Genomic DNA, 25,162 nt, shown 5'->3' on the forward strand with positions numbered 1-25,162 from the left:
CACCATTTGCAGCAGACAGTGGATAGAAGCATCGATAACATTCTAGAAACTTGCGATACATGTGGACGCGTCCTGCACTGAGTGATAACATGTTTTAGATGTTAAAAGCCCTCACCCGTAAAAGATAAACGAGTTCACGTGTCAGTATGATAAATTATTCGGCTGCTAGATCCCATGTGAACAAGCAAAGGCACGAGACACATGTAATTAAGAGCAGTAGGCTCCTACCATAGCAGTTTCCCCTGAGTAGTCACCTGCCCATGTGAAACGGCTCCTACGTAAAAATGCTGGCATGCACTCAACTTCTTTTTTTGGTACCACCAAATCTCCACTTCAGCCCAACCAGCCCGGCGTACTTTGGCCTTTCATGCCGCAGTGATCCTCACCAAGTGGGCATGTCAGAACTTTCTGCCAAAATGACCTGTCCAAAGAAGCCGCTGAATTCGAGGAGCGTAAATGTAAGGCTTGCCGAAGCCTCAAAAATGACAGTGCGCATCTCGGGTCGCTTCAACCCCACCAGCTTGGTGTGCATTGGGGTCTCATGGTGTAACAATTCACGTGCTTCGCACTACGTGGACGTCAAGCACAGTTGAGTCTACTGAATTTTTTTAGTGACTTCAAATCATACGTTTTTCTGGTTAGGGCATTTTCTTCTCGTCTTCTTTTTTTTTAACATGTGAATGAGGCGCTACTGTATAGTGCAGTACTCGGAAGTAAAAGGTATGTTGACAATTGCCGTAATTGACTTTTTTTATAAAACAAATAATCAATCCATGACTCTGTCAATCAAATTTATGGATCTCAAGAAGAGAAAGGAGGTAATGGGAAAAAGCTGCATAAACGGCAGCTTGACTAATCCCAGCCCCCTAAGGTACAATTCGGCAGTGAGCAGCACTGACCCACGTACAAAGTGACTTGCAATAAGTATAAGCATTGCATAAAGAACACAAAAAGTGAGAAGAAAACACATGACGCCATGTAATAAAATCGCTAAGAAAACGTACAAGTGTGAAAAAGCTTTTGCTAAAAGAAGGTACAAAGCCTTAGTATGGGGAGATGGATTTGCACAAGGCTCACCCTACGAGCGACGGTCAGGAAAGGGCATGACACTCCTCCACTCCGCAATGCACAAAGGCACTACAGCAGGATTCATCGACTCTCTGACATGGCGCAGAGGAGGCTCCAGAGTCAAGTCACCAACAAGCATGGGTTTATTCACCCAAAATACAGCACAGTGTGACAGTCACGGCTTTTATGGGCAAAGGCTCATTACAAGACTGATAGAGTACGCGCACCCGCTGCACTAGGGCTAACCGGGAAGTGGTCCACCAAGAGCGAGAACGAGAAGTTGCGGGAGCAAAGGTCCTATGTAACCACCTCGTTGATGTGATCATCTGCCGTGGTGATGCTCAGCAGAAGAGACCTCAGTTGGAGAGAGTGCCTGGGGGGGAGCACAATCAGGGCGCGTCCCGGTGACGCTTGCGTGGTGACTCGACTCCAGAGGGAGAAGCATGGTGGAAAATGAGCTCTGGCATGTTAGCCTTGTTTGCCATATTGCCGTTACAGTGGTGGTTTCCTGAGATCGACCTAAGCACAACATGCGAGCTGGGGTACGAGGCATGGGAAGGCACCTTGATCCCCACAAGTAACAAAAATAAATACAAAAAATACAACTGCATAAAACTGGAATGCAGACCAAAAACAAAAGAAAAAGAAAAGTTTACAGTAAAAATTGCAACTGACAAAAACTAAGCACTTCATCGTCGGTTTATTTGGAAATAAAAGATAAAGAAGAAAGAATCATTCAAGTGTTTCTTCTGATAAAAAATGAAGGAAAAAGGAACATGTGGATGTATTTTCCAGGTTCAGTCCAATAGAAATCAGGATTTTTAACTGAGCAGCAATTTGATATGATACCGATTGTTGCCCATAATTTGTATGACAAAAGCGTTCTAACCAAAGGTCTGTAGCTCTCGTATTATATGCGAGTGCGCGATTGGTTTTGGTTAAACAAGCTCATGTAGTTATTTCCTTTTAGTAATGTGCTAGTTGAAATCAGTAAATAAATTCAACTGAGATTATTCTGTATTTGAAAAAATATATTGAAGTGTGGTCTCTAAGGAAATAATTGCTAAAGCACAAATTGCATGTCTTTGACATATCTTCAATTTATTGACATTTTCTTTTGAAGTGGTTACCCATATTGAATGACAATAATTTAATGTAAATAGAAACAGTGAATTATACACATTTAGTTTCACAATAGTGAGTAAAACATGTTGGTGTCTGTGTAATATTCTCATGATTCTGTTTAGCTTACTGCAAAAGAAATGAATTTGTTCGTTCCAAAATAAATTTTTTGAAATTTTCGGCGTAAACTTCCAAGTGCAACTACAGTTAAACCTAGCAATAGCAAAAGCAGGGGGATAACACGAAAAAATTCGCATTCGTGAGAATTTCGTTGTTGCAAAATGAGACAGCACAGATAGGTAATGCATCACAGAACGAAACTTTACTGTCAAAATTCCATTAGCCTACTTTGGCAAGCTTTGCTCGAGGATATAGAACTGCGTTGCCAACAGTACAAAGTGCGCTGCATGCGTCTGTCAGCAGTGCCAGCACTGTCGTGGAGCAATATTCTCGGTCAATTGCTTTCGGAGATACAATCACTTTTGCGAGATTTTGCGTAACTCGGCACCGGATGGAGAGCAACAGCACTCCAAGCAAACAGCAGCATTTCTCCAGCACATGCTGGTGCCTGTAGGCGCCGACGCTGCTAGGGCCATGCGCAAAAGTGATTATATCTCATATACCTGAAGGCAATTGATCGAGATTACGGCCCCTTCACGCAAATCTACGTCTGGTGCGATGCCTGTAGGGTGGCACCGAAGCCAGCATTCTTGAAGCAAGGAATGTGTATTCCCGGACGATCACTCAATCAAGGCCCGATGCTTGGCACTCCATGCTCTGACCGCCATCTAAAGTGCCATAAACAATTCCATGTCGGTGGGACGTGGATTTCCTTGTTCTTGCTGCATTTTGCTCACCGAGGCACACATTAAGCACTCCACTATATGTGCAAAAACCGTCGTCACATGCCAGTAGCAACATGTGTTTCAGCAGCGTAGCTTCATTTTTGGGCTTGTTGGTGCATGATTTGAATAGCAATGAATAGCGCGCAGAGGACAGGAGAGTAAAATTCAGACACACACAAACAGTACAAGTGCTAACTTCCAACAAATTTTATTTTTCACATACATCACTTTTATACGCCCGAAGGACCTATCGCTTATACAGTGGAATTTCGATGATACAAATCTCACGGGGTCACGAAAAATATTCGTATTAGCCGAAATTCATATCATCGAAACTATTAAAACTAGCTAAATTACAGAGTCAGAGGTGAACTCACTCAGGCACACGTACGTAAAAAGCATTTATTTCTTGAAGAACAAGTCTTTAATGTCATTCTGCCTGTTTTTCTTTGTCAGGTCACTTAGCAGAGTGTTTAAATCCATAAGAACGCGTGCACGTGTCGTCACTGATTTCATCCGTGGCCATAGCACGCCTCAGAACTTCGAGCACGTGCAGCGTTTCAGCCGCCAGTGGTGGACCTTCACTGTCGTCCACGTCTAACACAAAGAATGCAGTCCAAAGCACACCAGCTACTCCGTCCAATGGCACGTGGAAAAGCACAAAAGCAACAAAAGTGCCACCGCTTCAAACTCTTCGCGCCCAGTCGCGGCCTCCGCGCCATTCGGCGCCGCGTCCGCGTCTCCGCACCAAAACAGAAGGGGAGAAATCGCGTGACTTCGCGCTGTTCTCTTTCGCGGCAGCCGGTGGGGCGGCGTTTATTAAGGCGAAAGCTTCGGCTCATGCTCGCGGTCGCGTCCATCCGTGCGCTGGAATCGTGCCAACTGTGGCCTCTCCTCCGCGCAGCGGCACAACCTCCTCCTCTCCTTAGCAACCGGCGCGCCGGTGGGAGGCGCCGCTGTGCATAGCAACCGTGACGTCACATAGTGGTAGAATGAGTGCGCGCGCACGTTGGCCATGCGTCGGCAGTGGCAGCTGCACCGCCGCTCCTTCGACAGATGTCCCATTGCAGTCGAGTGAGTGAGACGCATGGCTCCGAAGCGGCCCAGTGATTCTGCGCCAAGCGGTTCGGGGAAGCGGCAGCGGATGCCGGATTCCCCCAACACCGAACGCCAGAAGAACAAGGAGTGAATGCGCATGCGGCGACTGAACATGTCACCAGATGCGAAAGCAAGAGAGGCAGAACGGAAACGCTAACAGCGACCGATTAGATCGTTGGGTACCAAAGGCAGGGAAGCAGAACGAAAGCGGCAGCAGCGACAGGCGATATCGCCGAACACCAAAGTGAATGAACTGGAGCGCAGACGGCAGCAGCAACTGGCTATGTCACCGAACAGCAAAGCCAGGGAAGCAGAGCGCAGACAGCAGCAGCATCTGGCTTTCGCCAAGCACACTTTAGAATTTCCAGTGTCTTCGGTAATTTTCGTATCAGCCGACGCGGGTCGAAAATTGATTTGTAACAACCATTCTCTAGCACGTTGCAAAGTAATGGGGCTCGGCCGGAACCACAGAAAAATTCGTATCATCCGGAAATTCGTATTAGCTGTGATTGTATCATTGAGATTCCACTGTACAACCAGTATCGGAAGTGTCAGAAAATCTAGCTCTTCATCGCAAAGTAAAATAGAAGGTGTGCTCACACATGTGCGTCCTGCTCTATTTATCTTGCCATAAACAGAGCAGGTCGAACATGTGTGAGCACACCTTTTATTTTACTCTGCAATAAAGAGCTAGATTTTCTGAGACTTTGATACCGGTTTATAAATGATAAGTCCTTCTTCGGACATATAAAAGTGATGTATGTGAAAAATAAAATTTGTTGGAAGTTAGCGCTCGTACTGTTCGTGTGTTTGAATTTTACTGTCCTGTCCTCTGCATACTATTCATTGCTATGCAACATGTGTGCCACTTAGAACCAATGTTTTTAGATTCTAAAAACGTTGCTTCGAATGAGTGATCAAACAAGATGGTGGCCATGACGGGTTTCCTGTGCGCGCAATCGCTCCCGGCACTTGGTTGTCTTTGTAAACAAAAATGGTGGCGCCCACGCAGGTGTAATGTTATTTATTTAGGGTGTCCATCAACCGGGAAAACCGGGAATTGGGGATTAGACTAGTCTGGAAATACTCACAGACAACTCAGGGAATTTGTGCTTCTATCAAGGAAAATTTGCTGTCATATTATTGAAAGGGGACAAAAGTCGTGCTGATGCTGGCCCGATTAACAGAGATGAATCATAACGAATCATCTTTGACGCTGTGTCATCGGCTGGAGGAATTGCCAGTGTACGACAACTGACAAAGAAGATGCTTCAAATGTTCCATGGGGTGAACACATGGCAGAAGAAGGATGAGAACAGAAAGGACCGACACATTGAGGAATGAACAGGAAAGAAAGTGTGCTGCCTCTTCTTCAAAGAAGATTGAGCTCAAAAAACGAAGTGTTGGCCGACACCGAAATAGGTGTCCCTCATCCAAACCAAAATAAACTCTTTAAAACAGTGAAACGCAACACTGAGGGTGTTGCGCAGGCTGAGAATATGTCGGGACAGTTGAGGTTGACTTTCCAGCTGCTGAGAGAGAATCTCACTTGTGGGAAAGTTCGGGCCTCGTACCATTGAGCTCGCTATCAGTTGATAGAAATAGCTCATATTTGAAAATATTTGTTTCTGTATGCATCTCCTTTTTTATTTGTATTTGAACATGTTCAACTCGATTTGTAACGGGTTTTACAATTTTTTTCGAAGATATATTATTCGCTGTGTATTCTACTAACCCCTCTCTTCTGTTCTTTTTTTTTTAATAAAATAAGCGCTACTGCTTAGTATTCAAACTGGATTAAGTCGTTTTTAAAATTTTTAGCATGCTTACTAGAGAGTGACAGCATCGAGTGACATGGTGTCAAGCCCGTCTTGACATAGAACAGAGTTCTATGTCATTCAGGAAATTTTGCAAAGGCACTCGGGGAAAACCTGGAAAACTCAGGGAATTTGGAAATGCCAACTTGGTAGGCACCCTGTTTATTTATTTATTTTTATTTATTTACAGTATATTGCGGTCACGAAGGACCATGCAGGTGGGGAAATTGTTTTTTATACAATTGCACAGTTTTTTGGCATGAATGAAGCCGCGGGGCACACAAGCACACAAAGTGGATAATACAAAGCAAACATATTAGTGTAACTAGAACCATTAAAAGAAACCGGTGCAACCTGCCCAGATAAAAGATATGGTATTTTATGCCATTTTAGTGCAAAGCAATTGCATTTGAGCACATTTTAGAGCCTGCAAGCCTTGTGCGAGTAGTTAATACGTGGGGTTACGTTCCGTCAAATTTTGTTGATGTGAGATTGTAGTACAGCGACATTTCGTTGTTGAGAGCTATGAAATGCATTGAATCCTATGGGTGTTCGCCGGGGATATGAAAATATATCGTTGTTTCGAGAATGTCGTTGCCGCGGGGTTTTGTTATTGCGGGTTTCAACTGTATACCATAACTGAGCATGAATGTATGGCCCTAATTTGGGCGGTTGTGAAGTTCCACCCATACTTATATGTGTAACCCCTTTCTACCATCTCAAACTATCACACGCTCTGCTGGTTATCCCCGCTGAAATATCCTACAGGAACCCTATAACGTAAAACTATTCCAATATGTTTTTATTCCAATCTCCTGACATCAAATTTACGTAAACGCCGATGCAAGCATCGGGCGGTGACCCGCAGGGTTGTCTGAAAAAACCAATCAAACGCTCTCCTTATCTATAGGAGGTCACTTTTGTTGACTGCAGGAACGAATAACATTGCCTGCACTGAGCGGCGTGTCTTATCTAATTGGCTGAAAAAAAGGCGAGGAGCACGCTCAAGTGGGGAGGGATTCAATGGGGCCGAGCCAGTGCACTGAAAATTGATAACCGGATGAAGAGGGTAGTGGCGGCGTCTGCAATTGGTCCGCTTTCCTTTGCGGTGGCTGGTCGAAAATCAAGGCGGCATTCAATGGAAGATTAAGAATGCTGCTAAACCGGATCCTCAGCAAAAAAGAGTTGGCAGAAGGAAGTCGTAAACATGGAAAAAGTGCTCAAAAACGTTACACGGCCACGCAAAAAGTTTTACTGTACGGAAATAAACCCATGCTCACCCACAGCTCTGAGTAGCCAGTGTTTGAGCGATCGGCAGCAGCCATCTTTTATTCTTTTCGGAATGGGGCAGCCTGCAGCTATTCAGAAGAAAATTCAGTTTTGTTTGGCATATTAATGCATCTTTAACGCGTACACGTCACTTTGACGCGGCGAGTCTTCGTGGTTTTGTGACGTAGCGTGACAGAGAGGTGAAGTGGGTGCACCCCTAAAGCTTTTGACCAATAGCCGAGGCCTAATGGAGAAAAGGCGTCGAATCGGAAAGAACTGTTTTTCTTTTGTTCAGTACAATCACGCATAATCCGTGTGCACACGTCATATCAGATGGGGAGCTATCATGGTTTTCGTGACGTCGCGTGACCGACAGGCGAAGTGGGGGTGGTCCAAAAAAGTTTGTGACCAATCACGGAGATCTGATTGCAGAATTGAAATAGAAAAGTTTGGAATAGCTTTACGTTATAGCGCCCCAGGACAACTTGGTCGCTGGTCGTTACGCTTACAAAAATATTCCTATTCAGTCATGTACAAGTCTGGCCATCTCCACAGAGACACTGATTGCCTATCTCGTTACCCGGTCAATGAGCCTGCCAACACCTGACTGCAGCACTGTCATTTTCTGTCTGCCTTCGCTAACATTGCTGTGAGCACTCCCTATGCAAAAAAAGTGAGGCGTGGACAACACGAACGGCGTTCGTGTTGTCCACTTTTCTTCTCTTGTGTCCTGTCTGCACTCTTCACTTTTTTTGCATAATGAATCCTTACCAACTAGCCCAGCTTTCTGTCATTGTGAGCACTCCTTGAGCGTCTTCACTCTTCACCTACCTCTGTCTCTGTTCGCGGATATGTCCTTCAGGACGGCATTCTATACCACCAGAACTACCACACCGACGAGCATGCTTTTCTTTTTGTTGTGCCTAGACACCTACGTCGGACTGTGTTCTTTGAGCTCCATGACGCATCCACTGCAGGACACCTTGGGGTATCACACACATACGACTGCATCTGCCGTTTCTTCTAGTGGCCCAGTCTCGCTCGCTCCATCTGACGCCATGTTGCTGCCTGTGATTTCTGCCAGTGTCAGAAGTACGCCTTAGGTGCTACCTGCCCGTCATCTCTAGCCAATCACTATCCCTGTGGAACCGTTCTTCCGTGTTGGGTTAGATCTCCTCAGTCCCCTTTCCCACGTCATCTTCTGGGAACATATGGGTAGTGGGCAGCTGGGCAGCTGATTACGCCACTTGCTGTGCCATCACATGGGGGCTCTCCCTGCCAGTTATGCCACTGACGTCACAGACTTTCTCTTGCATGACATTATCTTGCTTCATGGAACTTTACGATAAATGCTTACTGACCATAGTCGTAAATTTTTGTTCCAAGCTATCACCAACATTCTGCCTTCCTTATCCACTGAACGCAAGCTGACCGTCTCGTACCATGCTCAAACCAATGTTGCCATTTGTTGGGTGTTGGGCGTGTTGGTAAACTGAAAGCATATTTAGTGCCAGCAAACAAGGACGGAAGGGAGACGACACCACAATGCACTAACTTCAACAACTTGATTTTCAGGAAATACACCTATATAACCTATGCACAGTGGCGCCACCTTATCCAAATCTTACCCATCCAAAAAAGCCGTCTCCTTATCTAACAAGTCGACTGAAGGGGCACTAACACACGTGTCACTATTCCGCCAGATAGCCTGAGCCTCAATAATCTCTCGCACGTCTTTATCTTTGTGCTTCGCAAGAACCCGGCAGGATCCATACACCGGCGCACAGCCGCATTCCTGACAGTGGGTTGACAGATGACCGTATTGCTTATTTTTCACATTTTGGCAATGTTCCCATAATCAGTCATTAAGAAACTTATAATTAAGAAACTAATAACTTGTGTAGAAGAGTGCACAGGCGAGTATGGCGTGGTTCCGTTCCAAAATTCAGCCGGCTTGTCCGTTCAGTACTTTTTAGATATGCTTAGTTGCTACCTTCACTTTACATATGCAGCTTGGAATGACGACATATTCATTCAAGAGCAAGGGGTTTGCATTGGTTCATGTTTGGTGCCCATACTAAGTCACATTTTTCTAGCTCAGCATAACAGAAACCTGTCCCGCACCTTGTCGGAGCACAGGGTGGTTAAAGTTGTCAGATACGTTGACGACTATCTCATTCTTTTTGAACCAGATGCACATTTTACAGCAGGCAAGCTTTACGAAGTTTTTTCTGCAGGCCTTAGCCTACTTACTCTCACGATTGAAGAGCCCACCAATAACATGCTACGTTTCCTAGATATTCAGCTCGAGTTTATGGAACGGCACACGTGTTGGGAGTATAAACGTAGAGCTAATAAGCCCCTGTTATCGTATCGGTCAGCCCACTCGAAGCTCGTCAAGAGGAGCATTGCCAACTTATGCTTTGGAAATGCTCTAAAGAAGTCTTGCCACCATAAGATCTATACGAGTCTTATGGATCAATCGGGAAGGTTATCAGCAGCAGGGTTTCTGGAATCAGTGCAAGTTTTGGTCGTCGAGGGGCTGCTAAAAAGGTGCAGGTCAGATAGCACGACTCGGGACATGGCAAATCAAGGGACGGAACGTAGAAGGAAGGTAGCGGTAGTGCCCTACCTGCATAGAATGGCACATAAACTGATAAAAATGGCTAGCCGGGTGGACACAAAAGTGATCTTTTCCGCACCAGAAAAGCTGGCAAAAATATGTCGATTAACGGACCCGTACCGTAAGCCAGCTGCCAGATGCTCTATGAATCATCGAAAAGCGCCAGTGGGATGCGTAGAAGCTGTTGTATATGAGCTTCCGCTGTCCTGTGGGAAAAAGTACATCGGACAGACAGGGAGATGTCTTAATGACCAATTACGTACGGGAACATTGCCAAAATGTGAAAAATAAGCAATACGGTCATCTGTGAACCCACTGTCAGGAATGCGGCTGTGTGCCGGTGTATGGATCCTGCCGGGTTCTTGCGAAGCACTAAGATAAAGACGTGCGAGAGATTATTGAGGCTCAGGCTATCTGGCGGAATAGTGGCACGTGTTAGTGCCCCTTCAGTCGACTTGTTAGATAAGGAGACGGCTTTTTTGGATGGGTAAGATTTGGATAAGGTGGCGCCACTGTGCATGGGTTATATAGGTGTATTTCCTGAAAATCAAGTTGTTGAAGTTAGCGCATCGTGGTGTCGTCTCCCTTCCGTCCTTGTTTGCTGGCGCTAAATATGCTTTCAAACCAATGGTCTGACAGAGCAGTTGAACCGTACTCTCAGTGATATGCTGTCCATGTATGTTTCCAAGAGCCGACTGGGACGTTACCTTTCCTTATGTCAGATAATTCTTCTCATCCTGACTCTGGCAGATTTTTTCCATTTTATGTTTTATATGGTCGCGAACCAACCTTTCCCCTTGACATTGCACTCCCTTCTGCTGTTATCTCGACAAGCGACTCCGTGCGCTGCGCCATTTCCCTGGCTAACCATGAGCGCCAGCTTGCCCGTACTTGACTGATGGTCTTGCAAACTGCTCAGCAGCTTCTATACAATGTCCACTGCCGTGACACGTAGTTTTCAGCTGGTGCTTCTGTGGTCACCTTCGCATTATGTTTCAGAGAAGCTCCTTTCCCAATGCCCATTGCCAGGCATGGGTCAGATGCTTATGAGCAACCCCTGACTCATCTCACAGGTAGAGTAGGTGAAGAAAGGTGAGAGTGAGTATGAGCTGAAGTGAATGCCAGTTATATCATTATAAGAGAATAAAAATCACATGTTGGCATGAGCATATGAACACTAGTGCTGATGACTGTGAGTATGTATGTGAGTGAGTGGGTGCAGGTAATGGAAGAGATTATGAGTGAGTGTTGGTAAATATAGGCGGACATGAGTAGGAATGTGAGTGTGTAGTGTGAGTACACGTGAGCAAGGAAAGAGCCTGCAAAAATATTGGGTATCATCATCATCAGCCTGGTTACGCCCACTGCAGGGCAAAGGCCTCTCCCATACTTCTCCAACTACCCCGGTCATGAACTAATTGTGGCCATGTTGTCCCTGCAAACTTCTTAATCTCATCCACCCACCTAACTTTCTGCCGCCCTCTGCTACGCTTCCCGTCCCTTGGAATCCATTCCGTAACTCTTAATGACCATCGATTATCTTCCCTCCTCATTGCGTGTCCTGTCCATGGCCATTTCTTTTTCTTGATTTCAACAGGATGTCATTAACTCGCATTTGTTCCCTCACCCAATCTGCTCTTTTCTTATCCCTTAACGTTACACCTATCATTCTTCTTTCCATAGCTCGTTGCGTCGTCCTCAATTTGAGTAGAACCCTTTTCGTAAGCCTCCAGGTTTCTGCCCCGTAGGTGATTACTGGTAAGACACAGCTATTATACACTTTTCTCTTGAGGGATAATGGCAACCTGCTGTTCATGATCTGAGAAGGCCTGCCAAATGCACCCCAGCCCATTCTTATTCTTCTGATTATTTCATTCTCATGATCCGGATCCGCAGTCACTACCTGCCCTAAGTATATGTATTCCCTTACGACTTCCAGTGCCTCGTTGCCTATTGTATTTTGCTGTTCTCTTCCGAGACTGTTAAACATTACTTTAGTTTTCTGCAGATTAATTTTTAGACCCACCCTTCGGCTTTGCCTCTCGAGATCAGTGAGCATGCATTGCAGTTGGTCCCCTGAATTACTAAGCAAGGCAATATCATCAGCAAATCGCAAGTTACTAAGGTATTCTCCATTAACTCTTATCCCCACTTTTTCCCAATCCAGGTCTCTGAATACCTCCTGTAAACACGCTGTGAATAGCATTGGAGAGATCGTATCTCCCTGCCCGACGCCTTTCTTTATTAGGATTTTGTTGCTTTCTTTATGGAGGACTATGGTGGCTGTGGAGCCGCTATAGATATCTTTCAGTATTTTTACATACGGCTCGTCTACACCCTGATTCCATAATGCCTCCACGACTGCTGAGGTTTCGACTGAATCAAACGCTTTCTCGTAATCAATGACAGCTATATATAAAGGTTGGTTATATTCTGCACATTTTTCTATCACCTAATTGATAGTGTGAATATGGTCTATTGTTGAGTAGCCTTTACGGAATCCTGCCTGGTCCTTTGGTTGACGGAAGTCTAAGGTTTTCCTGATTCTATTTGCAATTACCTTAGTAAATTGGGTATGAGTGCGCCTATTCGGCCGCCCTGTGACACCAGCTGATCTTCGAGATTGCGCTCGTCAGTTCTACCTTGCTTTCTATTCTGGCGTCCAGTGATGTTGTAAACCTCAATAGGCTCAAAGCCTACTATACTGCTTCTGAGTCAAGCTTTTGATGGGTTTGGGACAGGGCTTAGGCTGTTGGAGTTTGTACTACTCACCAGTTTTCATCTTGGCAAAGAGGCCAGTGGTGTAAGATGCCGATTTTGAAGCTAGTGCAGGCTGTGCATGATGTTGCCTTTAGGGCAAGTGCAGTGTATCCATTTGTACGAGGGCGATACAGAAAGTAATGCCTCCAAGGTGATACCCTTATTTGTGTTTGACAGATAGCACTGATACAGGTATCAGTGGAAAGCTTGCAATGTCAGCTACAAATGGTGGCATCATTTTTCAACATAGTCCCCATTATGGGCAACACACTTGCGCTAACACAAAAGGTTTTTCATGCCGTCGGGGAAGAATTGTGGTGGCTGCGGTGACACCATTGCCGAACTGCTGCTTCCACCTCCACGTCACAACTGTAGTGTTGGCCCTTAAGGTGATCCTTAAGTTTGGCGAAGAGCCAAAAGTCGCAGGGCGCAAGATCCGGACTATAGGCAGGATAAAAAAAAAATGTCCATGAACCTCAGGTACTGCAGTGCTCCCCAAGTTTCGTGGCTTGTGTGCGGACGAGCATTGTTGTGGTGCAGAATTTCCTGTTTACAGTACCTTTGAGAGTGCATTGCAATCTGGCCCGCAGTCACTTTAGGTTGTCAATGTAGCACTCTGAGTTTATTGTCTGACCGTTCCGCAGAAATTCAGTATGCACGACAGCCTAATCCCAGAAGAGGATCAACAACACTTTGCCAGCAGATGGAACAACTGAATTTTTTTGGCAGAGGAGAGGACATGCAGTGGTGCTCCACCGACTGACACTTCGTTTCCAGATCGTAATGCTGTGTCCATGACTTGACGCCAGTAACAATTCTGTGAAGAAAGTTGTCACCTTCCTGTTCATATCGCATGAGCAGCTGCTGACAAATTCTCTTCCTCGACTCTTTCTTGTCAATCGTCAGTTCCATAAGGTCCCATAACATCACAGGCCGCGATTTGCCAGGGTAGCTGGCTGTCGATCGGCTGCATGAGGCCGGGGGGTTTGCCACCACGGGGCTTCACACTCTGACACACGCGGCACGAGCGAGAGTAATGAAGTACATCACGCTTCATGCCTGGCCAGGTTGCGGAGCGGCACAACTTAAGATAAGTCTTACGGCCACTCGCGTGTCCTTCCAACCGCGAGTCATGCAAATAGCTCAACGTGGCCCTCCGTAGACTGCGGGGGATCACCACCTTAAAGGACTCATTAGGAGCCTCTTCAGATGGGAGATAGCGCAGGAGCACTCCATCAGCATCCAGCAGATACGAATCCAACGTGCCTGCAGCAATACCAGCTGCGTCGCACCCAGCACCAGCAGCAATACCAGCTGTCAATTTGCGCCCATCGGCGTTGCCGCCTCGCTCCCTCTCGGAGCTGTGCTCTTTTTCGAGCTCGTCAGCGATTTGCTGACAAAATGGGTCTTTCCGCTGAGCTTCCAGCAGCTCCCGTCTGCTGTACGTGATACCCATGGACGTTACAGGGTCCAGCAGGTACACACTTTCGCCCGGCGACGGCGGGTTATAGGCCGCACAGCCGCCTGAACTCGCTCCTTCCGTGCCTTTGGAGACAAGGGCTCCGGCTTCGTTCGGAAGCGTTGTCGCGGAGGGGTGCCAGTCAAAGATGTCCGGGTCTGAAATGGGGGCGCGCGACAAGGCGTCGGCCACCACGTTTGTGCTCCCCTTCCGATAGCGAACAACAAAGTTGTAGCGCTGTAACGTCAATGCCCAGCGCGCGAGGCGGCCTGAGGGCTCGCCCAAGCGCTTCAGCCAGGTGAGCGCCATGTGATCCGTTTCAACAACAAAAGGCACTCCGTCGACGTAGTGATCGAACTTACGCAGAGCGAACACTATCGCTAGACACTCACGTTCGGTCACGGAATAGTTACGCTCTGCGGGCGTCAACGACCGGCTGGCAAAGGCCACTGGCCGAAGAACGTCCTCATGTTCTTGGAGCAGCACCGCACCTATACCCAGGTCGCTCGCGTCAGCTTGGACTACGAACTCCCTGTTCAGGTCGGGCATCTTCAGCTCGGCTGTGTCCACAAGAGCTTTAGAGAGAGCCCTGAAGGCACCATCTTGCTCCGGACCCCAGCTCCAGCTTGTAGACTTCCTCAACAACGAGGTCAAGGGAGCCTGTAGAGCGGCGCAGTTGGGCACGAATTGGCGGTAGTAATTCACCATGCCCAAAAAGCAACTGAGGGCCTGTATGTTCGCCGGCGTTGGGTACTCGAGGATAGCTCAGACCTTGTCCTCGCTTGGCAAAACACGGCCTCGCTCTATTGTAAAGCCCAGCAGTGAGACACGGGTCTCTGCGATGTGAGCTTTCTTTGGGTTCAGAGTGATCCCGGCAGCGTGCAGCCTTCTGAGGATGTCCTCCAAGTGGCGGAGGTGTTCCTCAAAGGTGTGAGAGAAGAGGACAATATCGTCTAGGTAGGCTAGGGCGTATTGCCATTTTGCCCTTCCCAGAACTCTGTCCATCAACCTCTGGAAAGTCGCTGCAGCGCCCGAGCAGCCAAAGGGCATGCGAGTGAACTCGTACAAGCCTCTATGTGAGGTGAAAGCGGTTTTCTCCGCGTCCCTTGGCTCCATCTGCACTTGCAAGTAACCGCGGCCAGCATCTAGAGTGGTAAAATAATGTGCACCACCTAGGATCGCCACGATTGAGTCAATGCTCGGCATAGGGTAAGCATCCTTCCGTATGACTTCATTGAGTCGGCGGTAGTCCACGCTAAGACGAGGGGAGCCGTCTTTTTTCGGGACCAGCATTACCGGAGAACCCCACGGACTATTAGATCGGCGGATTACGCCAGTCTCGATCATTTCGTCCATTGCGAGGTCGATAGCTTTCCTCTTGGCCACACTCACGGGCCTAGGATTGCATTTCCACGGTAGCGCGTCGCCTGTGTCGATCCGGTGTCGCACAAGAGTGGTGCGTCCCGGCCGATCTGTAAACATCGCGTGAAATTGGTTCAGCAGCGGTGACAGGCGCGCCTTCTCACGTTCCGACAAACTGCCAGGCAAAGGCGGCAGCGAGCGGTTCGTTTCGCCGCGCGCGCTTGCGATCGTAGGATTACATGAAATCCGATCCGCTAGCGCTGCGCTCGGCTCGGGAGAATGAGTCTCGCAACGAGCTCTGCCCGCTTCGCTGGCCGACGAGGGGCCGCGTACAGCGGGTTTTGTGACAACCGGAGTCTGGGGGGTCAACGGGACTCGCCCCTCCTCCTGCCGTGGTGTCGCGCCTGGGGCTCTAGGTGCCACCGAAGCGACAGGGAAATGCGCAAAAGGTTTCAGGGGCGCACCAGGGGCCTCCCTGTATCCTTTGTTCGCAATGTCTATCACGATCCCAGTGCGGGCCAGAAAGTCTCGGCCTACTATCACGGGTACGCACAGACCAGGGAGGTACATCACGAACCTGTGACGGCGTACACGCTCCTCCCAGCGCACAACCAATCTCGCCGAGCCACACGAGGTAGCCGCACCGCTCGCGAGATGGAAGGCGGTGTTGCAGGCTCGCAGCCGGACTGAGTGCCGGCGTAAGTGAGCCAAAACTTCCTCCCCGAACAGCGAGGCTGTGGCGCCACTGTCCAGTAGCGCTGCAAACGTTCGACCAGCGATCGTGAGCGCAAGGAAGGGGGCTGGCGACGGGTCATCAATTCCGACCCTACACGCCATCGGGGTTAAGGAACCCCTTGTTTCAGGCACCGCCGGCGAAGGCAGAGTCACCGGCGGCGCACGCCGTTTCCCGTCGGGCGATTGTGCCCTTCGGTAGCGCGGCGGTTTGTGCACTCCCGGGCAATGTGGCCCGTCTCATTGCACTTGTAGCAGACGACGCTGCGTGCAGGCGGAGCTGCTCGCCGGCGGTGGTTTCTGTTGCGCCGCGTGGGCATTGGTATCAGTTTCCACCGCCGGGCCGCTTCGGCGGTCCCAGTTTCGTGCTCGGCCGGGCTGGGCGACTGTGTGCGCCCGCCTGGCATACGAGTAAGGGTCAAGAGCGCGGTCAGAGAGCTCCCACGCGCCTCGCTCCGTTTCTCCAACGAGGGCTGCCGTTGCGTCGGTTAGCCGGAAAGGGGCGGGCGTAAGCACGTTGCCGCCGTTCCAAGCGCACCGGGGTTCAAGGGACAACGACGCTGGCGGCGGCGGGCGGTAGGCCCGCGCGGCCAGAATGTCACCCTGAATACGCTTCGCTTCAGCGGCCAAATCGTCCAGGTCGTGGAACCGGCCGTTTGGAAGGTAAGCGGCGAAGGTTGGATGGGCTTGCCGAATCACCCGCTCCACCTTCTCAGAGTTCGACGCCGAGTGCTCTGCTAGGAGATAAAGCTCCTGCATGGCTCTCACGTACTCGAGCAGAGATTCGTCCCTGTGTTGGGTTCGAAGCTCCAACTCGCGCCGCATGCGTCGCTCATAGTCAGGAGGGAGGAACTCATGGCTGAACAGCGTCCTAAACTCCTTCATGCTACGAGCGCGCTGTCCGACTAAGCGGTACCACCACGCAGCTTGGGCGGTAAGCGAGACAGGCAGTATGGTGCCTATATATAATCACGCTGTCTTCCAGCCTCATCGCTTTCTGGTATTGGCATAGAGACTCCAGGTATTCCGTAGCGCTCATGCGGTCTGAGTAACCGCTGTACGTCGGAATATGTACCTTGAAGTTGCTCGGCAGGGCAGGCCTAGGGGGACTAGGGTCCACCACGGGAGGCCTTACGCTAGCCTGAGATTGCGCCATTTCCATAAGCGATGACAGCAACTGGGCGGCTGCGTTGTGCAGCGGCGATTGGTCCGGGCGAGGCTCACAGGGTGCCTGCCGGGATGTGCCCGCTCATGGCCCTAAGGGACCGGCGAACGGCGGAAAAATGTTGTGCGGGCCTATGGGAGGTCGGCCGACGGTGCTGCGAAAAGGTGGCCCTCCAGGCCAACTGAGGCCGGATAGCGGATCGCAGTCGCCGGCGGAGCGGGATGGCTCCTGCTCGGCAGAACGCCGAAGCAGCTGAGCAGTTAAAGGGCTCACGCTGCTTGGACCGTAGGGTGCCGCTGGGCGAACGGACTGACCAATGGGCGTCGCTAGGGGGTCGCACTTGGCATCTGATAGCATGGGGTTGCCACGAAGAGCATCCCTGAAGCTTACAGCATTGTCCGCTGCCTCAAACGACAGAAGGTCCGCAACCAAGGACTCAGGCTGCGACGGGGGCCGCAAGGGGGCCTGCTCCGACGCCATGCCGAAACCTAGTTGGGCGCCAGATATGTGGGGCTTCGGGCTAACGTGCCCGGACCCGGCTAGCTAAGGTCTAAGGAGACACGTAGCTCGTCCCCACTCCGCAGCGCACGCAAAAGGGGCGCCGCGGCGGGTTCGCTGACTCACCGGCAAGGCGTAGAGACGACTCTAGCCGTGGCACCAACGAATGGGGGTTTATTCCCTGCTACGTACAAAATGCGAGTACAATACAGGAATACGGCACTGGAGTGGCAGTCGCAGACTACGGGTGAAAGCTCCCGGGAAGTCTGCTCCGCCACGCTGGCTCTTCCGAGCAGGTTCGCCACACAAAAGGGGGCCGCCTTGCTCAGAGGGGCGCGCGACCAAGGGGGTCCGCACGTCCGACAGCCATGAGCACCGAAAGTCAATCTGTCTGGGCGAAAGCGCCCGCGCACCTCCGATGCTGAAGGAGAGACAAACCGAAGAGAGGGCGAGAGGGGCCCGCTCCTCAGGCACTGTTCTTACGCGCGGCGCACGGCGTAACGTGAGCCACGCGCGCAAGCAGCAGGCTCCGCGTCGCGCCGGCGCCCGCGGCCGCGGGGAATGTACGCTATCCAAAATGAGGCTTGGAACTGCGTGTCCCCAGCGATCGCGGGGCCAAATGGCCCAAGTCGCGCGTGCACAGGAGACAGGGGTCCCAAAAGGGGTCCCCACAAACTTTGGATTGGCAAAGCAAATTCTACCGCAAGGTATTTGCCTTGCCAACGTTGATTGTCTCGGCGACCATCACGTGGCAGCATTATCGACCGATGGTTCTTGCGAGCTCAGCAGGCCCCCTGCGCCAGCCTCTGGCGCCGATCTCAACATAAAGATAATGGTCTCAACGGACCTGTCCTCTGCGCAGGCTGAAGACCTTTGCCAAGTATTATCGTCCTACCAAGATATTTCCAACTTCGGCGATCGCCCTTTCGGCCGGACGCTCGCGATCAAGCATCAGATTCTTAGTGGCGATGCTACACCTATTCACCGACGACCGTATCGAGTTTCTGCGTCGGAACGCCGAGTAATACAAAGTGAAGTGAACAAAATGCTAGATAAAAACATCATTGAGCCTTCTTTGAGTCCCTGGGCGTCACCTGTGGTGTTGGTTAAGAAGAAGGATGGCACGTGGTGCTTCTGTGTAGACTACCGTGATCTGAACAACATTACTAAGAAAGACGTCTACCCGCTCCAACGTATAGACGACACCCTTGACTGCCTGCAGTTCCAGCTATTTCTCTTCTATTGATCTTCATTCTGGATACTGGCAGATTGCTGTTGACGATATGGACAGAGAAAAAACCGCGTTCATCACACCTGATGGCCTATACCAATTTAAGGTAATGCCGTTTGGATTATGCAACGGCCCTGCCACCTTTGAGCGTATGATGGACTCCTTGTTCCAAAGTTTCAAATGGTCCAGATGCATCTACTTCCTCGACGACGTCATCGTGTTCTTGCCAACGTTCCACATTCACCTTGAGTGTCTAACAACTATGCTTGACGTATTTCGAAAGGCAAAGCTGCAACTTAACTCGTCCAAATGTCGTTTTGGCCACCGACAAATTACTCTTCTGGGCCATCTCGTTGACGCTTCCAGAGTACAGCCTGATCCCGGCAAAACTCATGCTGTCCGAGAGTTTAATGTTCCGAAGACAGCCACAGACGTTCGATGTTTTGTAGGGCTGTGCTCGTACTTTCGTCGTTTTGTTCCAGGTTTTGCGATAATTGCTAGACCCCTCACTAATCTTTTGAAGAAAGGCGTACAATTCTCGTGAGGTACTTCGGAAGCCGCCGCCTTCTCTCGTCTCGTCACTCTTCTAACCTCACCACCCATTCTCACCCACTTTGACCCTCATGCCCCTGCAGAATTGCGTACAAATTCCAGCAATCATGGCATAGGTGCCGTGTTAGCCCAGCGTCAGCGTGGCCAAGATAGCGTTACGGCTTATGCGAGCCACCTCCTAGCACCATCGGAGCGCAACTATTCCATTACGGAACAAGAATGCCTTGCTGTTGTCTGGGCGGTTGTGAAGTTCCGTCCTTAGCTTTACGGTTGCCCTCTTTCTGTAGTCACTGACCATCACGCTCTTTGCTGGCTCTCATTGCTAAAAGATCCTACAGGCCGGCTTGGTCGATGGGCTTTGAGGCTACAAGAATTTTCATATTCCGTGGTGTACAAGTCTGGCCGCCTGCACCAAGACGCTGACAGCTTGTCGCGTTACCCTGTTGACGACTCTGACTCCTCCAATATTACTAGTGCTGCTTGCGTATTCTCTGTATCACAGCTGCTTCATTTCGCCGATGAGCAACGTCGTGATGCCTACATCAGAGCACTCATCGACTGTTTTGAACACTCTCCGGCCGATGCTACTCTACACCTCTTTGTCCTTCACGACGGTACTCTCTACCATCGTAACCTTCATCCGGCGGCTCTGAGTTCCTACTTGTAATACCTAAACACCTCCGCTCCGCCATTCTAGAAATGCTTCACGACGCACCAACGGCAGGCCACCTCGGCATATCTTGAACCTATGACCGTGTAAGTCGCCGTTTTTTCTGGCCGGGCCTTGCCCGTTCTGTATGACGTTACGTCACCACTTGTGAACTTTGTGAACGACGCAAGAAGCCTTCCCAGCTCCCCGCTGGTTACCTACAGCCGCTTGACATCCCTGCCGAGCCCTTCCATCGTGTCGGCTTAGACCTTATTGGCCCATTTCCGGAATCTACATCAGGAAACAAGTGGGTTGCAGTCGCGGTGAACTACACGACTCGCTACGCTGTAACCCGCGCTCTTCCGACCAGCTGCGCAACTGATGTTGCGGACTTCCTCCTACATGATATCATTTTGATGCACGGTGCTCTGCGTCAATTGCTAACAGACTGTGGCCGTATGTTTTGGCCAAAGTCATTGACGACATCATGCTTGCCTGCTCAATGCAGCATAAATTTACCACCTCCTACCACCCTCAAATGAACGGCCTCACTGAGCGTTTGAACCGCACCCTTACAGACATGCTGTCCAAATACATTTCAGAGGACCACCGTGACTGGGACCTGGCTCTACCTTACATTACCTTTGCATACAACTCTTCCCGTCTCGAAACTGCTGGCTTTTCCCCGTTTTACCTCTTGTATGGCCGAGAACCGACGCTACCACTGGGCACTGTGCTTCCATCCACCACATCTTCAACTAGTGATTATGCCCGGGTTGCAATCGCCCATGCTGACCATGCTCACCAACTTGCACGCGCTCATCTACAAGTATCTCAAGGCAAACAGAAGCAACGCTACGACCTCCGTCACCGTGATGTCCATTTTGCGCCCGGCACCTTCATGTTGCTTTGGTCACCATCGTGTAAAGTTGGCCTTTGTGAGAAACTGCTTTCCACTTACACAGGCCCATATCGCGTGCTCCGCCAAGTGACCAATGCCACCTATGAAATCGTTCTAGCCACGCCCACTACGTCCTCCACTGTGACAACCAGTCACATTGTCCACATCGCCCGACTCAAGCCCAACACCTCTCCACGCGCCTTGGGTATTTAACAGCACCGTGATGGTGCTTTTGCCGCCGGGGGGTAGTATTACGATATCATCGAGCGATGCTGAAGGGACGAGCCGCCACGAGAATGACGAAGTGGGTCTGTGCCCTTGACACAAGCGAATGTTGGCCTGGCGCTCTGGCTCCAGTGTAAATAGCCTTTAAATAGTCTCTTCTGTCTGTGTCTTTCTACACGTAACAATATCTTTAGTTTTCACAAATTCCCAGTTTATGCAGTTTTTTAAATTTATCTGCCTGTGAAGATAACTTTTTATTTATATTTTTGAGAGAGAGAGAGAGAGAGAACAACTTTAGTAAATATGCCTGCAGAGTCGGTTAGGCTCCCTCCACGCAGGGAGGACAAGCTTTTACCGCGACGCGGCCACTACGTCAGTCTCGTGCATTGTGCTCCTCGAGGTCTTGGTTCCTCGCTACTTCCGCGGATCCGAGAGGGCCGCCATCCCCTTCCTAGGGGTGCTCCCCCCTTCTCCTCAGTTTCGCGAGGTCGCTGCCTCTCTAGAGCTGCCGAGACCTGCTGGACGGCCTTTAGTTGTGTATCTTGGTCATAGGTCCTCGTTGCAGCCTCTAGCCGCGGCGGGATCGTTGTCTTCTCACTGGCTTCTCGTGCATTTCTACTACAGTCCCAAAGGATGTGAGCCGCGGTGGCTCTCTCCTTAGCGCACAGTCTACACACGTCACTCGCGTACACGCTCGGACACACGTGCTTAGCTAGCACCGGGGTGAGCAGGGACCCCGTCTGTAATTGCCTGTATAACACTGCCTCCTCCCGGGTAAGCCCCGGGTGAGGTGGCGGCATAGTCTGTCTGTTAAGTCTGTACCACTTCACTATTTCGTTGAAGGTGGTCATCTTGTCCTTGGCACTGCACCGTGACCAACACTCCGAGTCGGCCGTGCTTGCAGCCGCGCGGTTGGTTAGTCCTCGCGCGGCCGAGTTGGCCGTCTCGTTGTGGTTCACGTTCCCGCGTTCCGACACGTCACTGCCCATGTGGGCCGGAAACCACTTGATCACCACAGCGCTTTTGCGTCCGATGTCTTCGGCCTTGCGCAGTATGCGCGCAGCCTCACTACATACCCTACCCTTGGCGTAGTTCTTCACTGCCGTTCTAGAGTCACACAACACTGTAGTGCATCCGGGGTCGGAGACGGCCAAGGCGATGGCCACCTCCTCCGCCCGGTGTGCCTCTCGAGTCCGGACGCTCGCCGCGGTCTTCGTTGCACCCGTCGATGCCCCGACAGCCACCACCGCGTATGCGTCGCTGCTCCCTCGATACTCTGCCGCGTCCACGTAGATGGCGCCTTCTTCTCTGGCGTGGAGGTCCACAAGAGCCCTGGCCCTCGCCAACCTCCGCTCCTTGTTGTGCTCGGGGTTCACGTTCCTCGGGATCGGGCAGACCCTGAGCTTTCTGTTGAGGCTATCCGGTATAAGCACGTCTTTCTGCTGCTATCCTTCCCTCGGCTCGAGGCCAAGGTCCCGCAGTATCTTTCTTCCGGTTCTTGTTTCAGAGAGACGCTCGAGTTGCGCCGTTCTCTGTGCTTCGGCTATTTCGTCCAGCGTGTTGTGGACTCCCAGCGCCATGAATTTTTCGATGCTCGTGCTTCCGAGGAGGCCGAGTGCCGCCTTATACGCCTTGCGTATGGTGGCGTCTATCTTGTTACGTTCGCTCGGCCTCCAGTTGTGGAAGGCGGCCACGTACGTTATATGGCTAACTGCGAAGGATTGAACGAGCCTAGTCAGGCTCTCCTCCTTCATCCCCGCTCTTCTGTTGGACACCCTCTTGATGAGTCTCATTGCCGCGGCCGCTTTGCCCGCGAGCTTGTTGACCGTTTCACCGTTGACTCGATTTCGCTGGATGAGCAGCCCGAGCACTCTAATCTTCTCGACCTCCGGTATCACTTGTCCTCCCGCTGTCTTGACCGTGATCTGTGGTCGCTCGTACTTGACTTCCATGTTCTTTCTTTTCCTGCCCGCTCCTGTCGGTGGAATCACCAGCAGTTCTGACTTGGCCGGAGAGCAAACAAGTCCAGACCCGCCCAGCTGCTCCTCGATGGCGTTGACCGCTTCTTGCAGCGTTGTCTCGATGTGTCCGTCGCTTCCTCCCGGTACCCATAGCGTAACGTCGTCGGCGTAGATGGTGTGCCGGACTCCCGCTACTCTTTCTAGCCGGTTGGCCACCCCGATCATCACGAGGTTGAAGAGAAGCGGGGAGATCACCGAGCCCTGCGGAGTTCCGACGCTGCCCAACTTCTTCTCTTCGAGCTGCAGGTCTCCCGCGCAGATTTCGGTGGTCCGTTCCGTCAGGAAGTCTTTGATGTACTGGTATGTCCTTCTGCCCATGTTTAGTCTGGATACTTGGGCCAGGATAGCCGAGTGCCTCACTTTATCGAAGGCGCTCTGCAAGTCCAGCCCGAGTATGGCTCTGTTGTCCTTGGTGCCCATCGTATCGTCGATGATCTCGTTCTTCAGTAAGATCATGGCGTCTTGCGTCCCGAGCTTCTTTCGAAACCCGATGATGGAATTTGGGTAAAGCTCCGATTCTTCCAGGTAACGCTGCCACCTGTTCATGAGAACGTGCTCGAGGACCTTTCCCACGCACGAAGTGAGCGAGATCGGCCTGAGGTTCTCTATGTTGGGCGGCTTGCCAGGCTTGGGGATGAGGATCGTCTTGGCTGCTTTCCATTGCCTGGGCAGCCGTCCTTCTTGCCAGCACTTGTTGAAGAAGTTCGTGAGCGTTTCGATGGCCGCTTCGTTGAGGTTCTTGAGCGCTCTGTTGGTCACTCGATCGGGACCCGCGGCGGACCTGCCATTGAGATCCTGCAGGGCAACTCTGACTTCCCATGTCTGGATGTTTCGATCTAGCGTCTCGTTCTCGTTGCCTTGGTAATCCGGGTGTCTTTCCGTGGGGGTGGTCGGTAGGTACTTGGCGTCCAAGCGCCCCTTGACCTCGTCCTCCCCGTGTTCACAGATTGCCTTGTGTAGGATTCTGGCCAGGTTGTTGTGTTGGTGGCCCTTGGTCTTGGTTTCGTCGAGGAGGTGCCGCAGCATGTTCCACGTCTTGCCCTTGTGCATCTGTCCGTCGGCTTCGTTGCAGGCCTCGTTCCGCTGTTGGGTGCATAGCACCCTGCAGTGGACCTCGATCTGCCTGTTGAGCTCGGCGATCTTCTTCCTTAGACTTCGGTTGGTTCGCCGCTTCTGCCACCTCGCCTTTATGGACTGCTTGGCTTCTATCAGGTGGGCCAGCCGACTGTCCATCTTGTCTATCCGTTCGTCCGTCTCCAGCTCTTTGGTGGCTCCTTCCATCGTCTCAACGACGTTGGCCGCCCATTGCTCGATGTCCGTAATGTCCAGTTGCACCGCGGGTAGCGCCTTTCGAAAGGCGTCCCAGTCCGTAATGCGATGCTTCCTTATGCCGCTGTTGCCTTGGCGTTCTAGCGGTACGACGACCTCCACGATGTAGTGATCGCTGCCCAGCTCTTGGCCCGTGTTTCTCCATTTTGCTTCTCTCGATCCTCCGTCGGTTTTGACGAAGGTAAGGTCCGGAGTGGTGTCTCTCGTAACCGATGTGCCGATCCTGGTGGGAAAGGCCGGATCCGTGATTAGGTTCAGTCCCACGTCAGTGGCGTCTTGCATGAGCTCTCTCCCCTTGACCGTCGTTCTGTGGTAGCCCCAGTCTTGGCTCGGAGCGTTAAAGTCTCCGCACACTACGAGCGTATTGCTCCCCGCGACTGAACTCGCTTTGTGGAAGAGTGCCCTGAATTTCTGTTGTCCGTGGGACGGATTGCTG

The 25,162-nt window shown here is 50.8% G+C and overlaps 1 protein-coding gene and 1 pseudogene across 2 annotated transcripts in view; one reads left to right on the forward strand and one right to left on the reverse strand.

The window, feature by feature from the left end:
* The window catches only part of LOC142566014 (mitogen-activated protein kinase kinase kinase 13-like), a 673,242-nt gene that overhangs the window by 529,421 nt on the left and 118,659 nt on the right, over positions 1-25,162 (forward strand). The window lies entirely within an intron of this gene.
* LOC142565942 (uncharacterized) lies at positions 17,405-25,150 on the reverse strand (annotated as a pseudogene).

Source organism: Dermacentor variabilis, unplaced genomic scaffold, assembly GCF_050947875.1.
Source record: "Dermacentor variabilis isolate Ectoservices unplaced genomic scaffold, ASM5094787v1 scaffold_12, whole genome shotgun sequence".
Classification (NCBI taxonomy): Eukaryota; Metazoa; Arthropoda; class Arachnida; order Ixodida; family Ixodidae; genus Dermacentor; species Dermacentor variabilis.